At 35.6% G+C, this 7,051-nt stretch overlaps 1 long non-coding RNA gene across 1 annotated transcript; it reads left to right on the top strand.

The window, feature by feature from the left end:
* The first annotated feature begins 479 nt into the window (after nucleotides 1-479).
* Nucleotides 480-6,028, top strand: LOC136014341 (uncharacterized). Its single transcript, XR_010612646.1, has 3 exons — nucleotides 480-559; nucleotides 4,893-4,998; nucleotides 5,691-6,028. It is a non-coding gene; the product is annotated as an uncharacterized LOC136014341 (long non-coding RNA).
* The last annotated feature ends 1,023 nt before the right edge of the window (nucleotides 6,029-7,051 follow it).

Genomic DNA, 7,051 nt, shown 5'->3' with positions numbered 1-7,051 from the left:
GAATGGATTGAAACTGTGACTCCTGTCATGCCTGAGAGTATCACAGGGCTCTTCAAACAGACATGAATAGCCCAAATGTTTTAGGGGTAAGAAACCTGCAGCACCTTTCTTTTCTTAAAAGCCACGTGCTGCATAAATGCCTCAGCAGCACTTCTGTGACAAGTTGGGTGAAGTCTCTTACCCCAAGCTATTAAGGAACATGTGCTTCAATAAAAGATTTTGAGGATTCCCCAATTCTCCATTGTCTCTTTAACTCCCCACAGAATGAGAACACAAAGAGAGTTTATTTGAAGTTCTGCTAGGTCTTTAGTCTTCTTGAAAAGCCAGGTGAATTCTCTTAGGTTCTCTGTTTCAAGATGAAGAAATTATTTTCCCCAGCTGTTTTGACTTTTCTTACCAGACACTTCTTCACTAGTTTCCATTTAAAGTAGTCAGTCAGGTCTCTACACTCTATTTTCACCATCTCATTTCCATCATGTTCCATGATTTTACTTGTTTTTCTCTGTCTGGAGAACTGCAGCATTTCTTCTTCCATACAGATTCCATAGAATCTAAAAAGGTATGAATTCCTATATTAGCTATTTCCTCAGCAATGATGGTTAGAGTCGTCTTCTTGGACACAAGTTTCCATGAAACTTAAAAAAAATTGTTATCTTTGAAACTACATATAACAGGTTAAAAAGTTGTTAAGGAGAACATGTAGGCATAATGAAGCACACGTACAGAAGGTTTGGAGTTTTAGTCATCAAGAAATAATATCTTCAGAAAAAGGGAGGGTGTAAACTTTTAGAGCGCTAATGCCAAAATAATCTACCTAACAAATAGTAGTAATAGTAACCTCTTCATTAAATTAAATGATGATCAAATAACACTTAGAAATTTTATTGTTTTGAATTGTTTGGTTATTTGTGGTGACATGTGGTTCATTCCTGACCTTTCAAAATTAGACTAGGGACATTTCTGAATTAGTGCTGTTTTGGGATACTGAGTTAGACACTCAAGGTCTGATTCTGTTTGGGATACTTCATCACACTGCAGGATGATAATTTAAAAGCGAACAGAAAAATCTCATCCTTGTTTTGTAAAGCAGCACAAAAATAATATAATGTATGGTTTACCTCAGACAGATAATATTAAATATTATGCCCCTTAAAAGCATATGGGGTTTAAATCATTGTAATAGTACACACTGTAATGGCTTATGATGCTGTGTGAGAAATGATCAGTGCTGCTTCTACTTGTAACTCAGAGAACAAAGTTCCATGCTGGAGATGTGATATAAGCATTATGAGTCCATAATTTTTCACATTCATCTTGGACATTTGGATTAATTCTTAGCCAGAGTGTAATGAGCACAAACCACACAGAAGTATGAGAAGAGTGATGGAAGGTTTTCTAGTGGGACTTGTTTATTTTCTCTGCTCTTTAATCCTCCATCTGACTGGAGTTTACTTTGCAAGATCCTCATTGTGCTAAAACATGTTGTTAAATGCTAATTAAGAAAATGTAATAGCTTGAACTTTTAGACTAGTTCAGTAATCAGGAACCTTCAGCTAACATATATGCTTGTTTTATCATTCTAGACAAGCTTGAGATTGCAAATTTCTCCCCATGTAACAGTTTTTCCCCACTTTTCCTTGGAAACTTTTTTTTTTGTTTTCTATTTCAGTCGATTACGGGATATTTGAGTGAGTTGATACTAATATTAATTAAACTGGTTAGTTCCACCATAATAAAGAGCGGCGACTGGAGATCTTCATCAACTACAACATGGCAACTGGCCCACAGCAGAGCTGTGATTATTGTCACAATACCAAATTCATCTCTTCTGCCCAAGTAAATAAATAAATAACTGGACAAATGAAAGGAGAGACTAAACAATTCAAGACTGTGGTACAAATAATCTCCTACCTGAGTCAAGAGATCCCCTGACACTAGTTTGGAGAATGAGCTGTATTTACTGCGATCACATACTATTGAAATGCAGAAAAAAATACACGAGGGTTGAACACAGCAGTAAGGGTTACAAAAAAGGAAGGAGATGCAGATCTGCCTGGCCACTTGCCGTATGACACAGACTGGCACATTTATGTCAAATGATATGAAACTGATGGTCTTTGAAGTGGTCAATATATACCTTATCAACATGCTGTGGTAAATCTTTTCTAGCATCCACAGCAAAACTGGCCTAAAGAATCTTTTGAAGTTATTTGTGGGATATAACTAAATGAATACACTTTATCCCACCAAAGAGGAAATATAGCCTAGTTTCTAAACATATATTAGCAGTATTTATTTACTTCTGAGTCTTTGTTGAATAAATGAGACTAAATCAGAATTATACTGTGAATACTTGATTAATTCATTCCTCAGTGTCCTCATAATTGCGGAAGTTTAGATCTCTTGGGGAAAAAAAAATCAGTATTTTACTGTAACAATTTCAGAGCATGTACAAATCATCTATGCAAATTAATTTTGTCTGACCATCCTATTGCATTTAAATCCTGCCTTAGAGGGGAAATTATGTTTCTGATATTAGTTAGTTCCAAATCTTTCCACTAAAATTTCCATAAAACATCATTACTATTTGAATTCTTTTGCTCTAAATGCTTAGGCTTTGAAAACTGAGTCAAATGCTGCATCTATTTGGCAGAGACTATGAACAAGCATCGTAGTTTCTGATTATTACTGATCTGGTCTACATGACCAAAACACTAAAATATCTTTGCTCCTTTTATGAACTGCTTGAGTTTACTGTATTTTTGCCACACTTCTTCACACTGCTGTAGTTACCTAATGGTAATTTCTGATTCAAAATGTCTTCAACCAACACCCCCCCCCCCCCCCGGTTTTTTCTAACTATCTCAAAAAATACCCAGCTGTATTGTTGGCAGCAGTGCACTATGATGCTAGTGACATTGCTTACTACCCCTCGCAGGGGCATCACCATATGTGTGGATGTTTCATATCTTTTCTACCTACTCAGAATTCTTTCCTTCTTTTGCACTCTAGTGGGGGATTGGTGAAATATATAGAAATAAGTAATGTATGCAGAATGTAAGCATGAAACCAGTTACACAAACCTTTAAAGGGAAGTGGAAGAGAGGGAGAGGGCACAGATCAATGACCTCAGTTACATATGCAGATTCTGTGCTTTGCAGATCTTTAAAGGTCCTAACTTTTAAATACAACTTTTATTCCTTTGGCATCAGATCACGTTTTCACTCTTGTTAGGAGTCTTATCAGAATTTTCCCAGATGTGGAGGCAGAATTTGTTTCCCTATGGAAGACTGCTCTGCAGATCAGAAGGGAATTTGATCTCTTGGGCTCTGGATGTGGCACCTTGACCTAAAACTTTAATGGAAATAAAAGATCCTCCTGCATATTTTAAAGTGACCCACACCAAGATCAGGTCCTTCAGTTTCTTGCCTGAATCAAATGAAGTAAAAGGCATTTGCATCATGGGTCTTCTATAATTCCTGTTCAAAGTCATGCTGGAGTCACCCTTCAAAATATACACAGGTGATACACAATGAATACATTGCTAGTATTGCTAGTACACAATAAAATGTGGCTAATACTGCTATTCCACCAATCGTTAGTTTCTAACATAATTTCTTGTACTAGAAGTGTACTTTATTCCACCAGGTTATGTCCAGATGTCACTGAAGCCAATTTTGGGGTAAAAAAAAAAAAAAATCAGTAAAACAAGGCTAAAAAAACTCTTGACTCCTGGTGTTCAAATGTATCTGTAAATTCAACCTCCTTTGTAAGATAATTTGTTTGAAGTTGTGTAAAGCTTGGCAGGGAGCCAAGCTTGTTCCAACGGCCGATAATTTCTTTCTCTGGTTATTAGATTTCTGTGTTTGCAATCATTTCTCATTCTGCTAATGTAATGCCATTTCTTGACAGACCCCCGTCATCATTTGCTTTTGTCTGTTGGGAAAACTGCCAGTCCATATCTCTTCAATGAAAGACCCATATATCACAAGTTTTTTAAATCCTGATATACAATCAGAATTGATTATCCTGTAGTTCATAACATACAGTACCATAAAAGAAGCAGATTTTTGTAAAGATTAGCTACGGGGTATTTGTTGGTTTGTTTGTTTTAAATTAATTTTTAGACTTTTCTTATAAAATTTTTCCAGACAGCTGAACAATACCGCTTTAAACGTGATGTACAGAATTTGAGTAGGTATGATAAATTCAAAAACAGATTAAACCCCTGTTATCTTGCATCTTATCAAATTATCTTCCAACACTTAACATTCGAGAAGTAAAAATCAACTATATTGACCTGCAAAATTCTAACAAGTTCAATTTTTTAATTATTCTATAGTATTGAAGAGGTGCATAGGAATCATCTGTGTTGAATTTCTAGAAACATCTTTCAAAGTGAATGTTACACAAATCAAGACACCATATAGGTCTTTATGAAGAATACTTTAGTATGGTCATGACTGTAGAAGTATTATTAGATATTAGGAAAAAAAAATCTAACATGAAGACTGTCACATTAGAATAGGTCATTCAAAGAGGTGCTGCAGTCTCCTTGGTTGGAGATACACCCAATTTACTTAAATAACCTCCCTCGTCTAGCACTGAGCTTAGTCCTTTCCTGAAGTGGTGCTTTTCTGAACCTGTACTGTTCTAGGCCACTCTAGGCTTATAACCATGATAACCAGTGCATGTTTTAGTGTTCCTTCACACTGTATCAGTCAAATTGCATATCCAGCTGAAACTTGTATTGTTTGGTTTTCAAACAAGGAATTCTGCATCCAGCTCAGCTGCTTGGAATATGTCAAGTTTTTTTCACAGTACTGTAGTCAGAGATGCATATTCCTTGTGCTTATAGACTACTTCTAATATTTGCTGTTTTTTCCTTTCAGATTAAAACTCCATAATAATACTGGATTTACTTTCAAGTCTTTCATCTGAACTCCTAAAGAACGTTATTGTACAGCATGTGTACAGCATCTTTCAATAAATTATCAGGTTAATTTCTAGCTTCTTTTAAATTAGGGGAATTTGGAGTAAAGCTTTGGCCCTTTGCTTTTGTTACCTCTCAAAACATAGAGGAATGTGTGTTTTAATTTGTTCTTTGTGATTCTTAAAAACAACCTTTTGTGACATGAATAGGCAATGCTTGTGTGGCTTGTAATGATACATGATTGTATTTCTGTCTTTAAGCAATAACTTCAGCCTCAATTTAGATCCTGTCTTTAAGAGTATAAATAGATGGTTCTATGGCACTATAATAAAAAGCAATGCTTATTATAACTATACATTTATTTGCCTAAAATATATTTTTTGCTTTTTTTTTTTCTGCAAACATTCTAGTAAAAATGAATATTAAGCCAATATTGGAGGTCATTTGTGCCAAGCAACTTTAATTCAAAAATACAAATACCTTGCAAACCTGATTCTCGGAATTTATGCTTAGCATTTAAGAAAATTAAACAATACTTTGCAATAAACTTATTAACAGCTTCAAAGAATAGTGTTATGAATAATATGCAGAATTCTCTTAGTGAATAATTTTGAGTAATCCTTATGAAAAATTGTGATTTCCTAGAATACAGTCATAAAGGGAAAGATATGAAAATGATATAATAGGGAACTTGTTTACTAATAATTCCCTGGCATGTCACTGAAAAAAACTGATTTTTTTATTATTTTTTTTTTAGGTCAGTGTCCTCTGAATTTTGAGATCAAGGAAAACAAGGTTCAACTTGGAGTTGAGAGATGACTGTTATTACATTCTCCACTAAATTGCCAAAAGAGTCCTGGATAAGTTAAGGGAAAGAAAAGGATTCTCTTGAGAGCCAAAGCCATCCTGGGATCTACATCAGGAGCAGTCAACACAGATTTGCCAGGTTTCCATGAGTCTCAGGTTTTTGGGGCATTTCAGACCCTTGGGTCATATTTAGTGCCTAAGTATTTCTCTGAATCTTTCTCTTTGTTGTTTTAAAAAATGTTACCTTAAGTATCCTACTGTCATTTATACACAAAACCACAAGGAATATTATACCAAAAGAATATCTTGTGTTCTTATTCCAAAATGATAACTTTTTAGAGTTTGGTGTGCACCATCTGCACGCTTAACTGATTTGAAAACATATATATACAGCAAGATAGTTGTGCCAGCAAAACAGGAAAAACTTTACTAACTAGTAAAAATTTTCAAGAGCATTGTCTTACCTTGTTAAAATCCAAACTAAAAAACCAAACATGCTCCAAGCTGAAGAGGAAAACAAATTTAGTCATCACATCTACTCATTCTCTCGGCTTGCTTTGCCTTCTCTTTCCTCTTCCATTTGACCTTCCTTTTCCTGTTCCTTTTTTCCTGTCCTAACCAAGGACTTTGTGTTCTTATCCTCTAAGCAGAGAAAATTTTCTACATATGAAACACACTTACCTTTTTTGCAGCAAGGATAAAGCAGAATATTAGTTTTGGGGTGGGCCTTTTTTGATACTTTCCATAATTAATAATTAATTTCCAGTAATTAAATTTAATTTATCCTATTTTGGTACCTGTCAGGATCTGATTGGAGAAAAACCCCAGTGCTGGACACTGTTTCAGTTCGTGATCCCAAGAGTGAAATTAAGACACAAATGAGGTCAAATACCATAATTAGACAGTTTGTGTATTACAAATTACAAAAAGACAGTTATTTTAAAAAAGGGAAATTATTGTAATAAAGCGGATAGCAATAGGAAGGGTTGGAAAAAAGGTAAAAAATGAAGTAAGAATTTGGGGTGCAGGGAGAGATAGTCACCACCATGGATCCAGCTGTGTCCCGGGGATCTGTGGTCATTGTCATTGGTAGTGGGAGTTCTTCAGGGTTCATAGTCTCTTAGTATCAGAGCAGAGTGTCCCCCAAAAGTCCGTCAGTAGCGGGTGTCCTCATGGAGGTGTCTTTCTGGAGTCCCCTTAAAGGTACCCCATGCAGCGTGTCTCGTGGAGTTATCCTCATGGCCATGTTTCATGGAGGGTGTCTCTCAGGGTCTGTAGTAGTCATCTGCGGACAGAGTCCTCATGGAGGTG

The sequence above is a fragment of the Lathamus discolor genome, chromosome 5 (assembly GCF_037157495.1).
Source record: "Lathamus discolor isolate bLatDis1 chromosome 5, bLatDis1.hap1, whole genome shotgun sequence".
Lineage (NCBI taxonomy): Eukaryota > Metazoa > Chordata > Aves > Psittaciformes > Psittacidae > Lathamus > Lathamus discolor.
The sequence above is the reverse complement of the archived record's forward strand: the minus strand, read 5'-3'. Positions and strand labels throughout refer to the sequence as shown.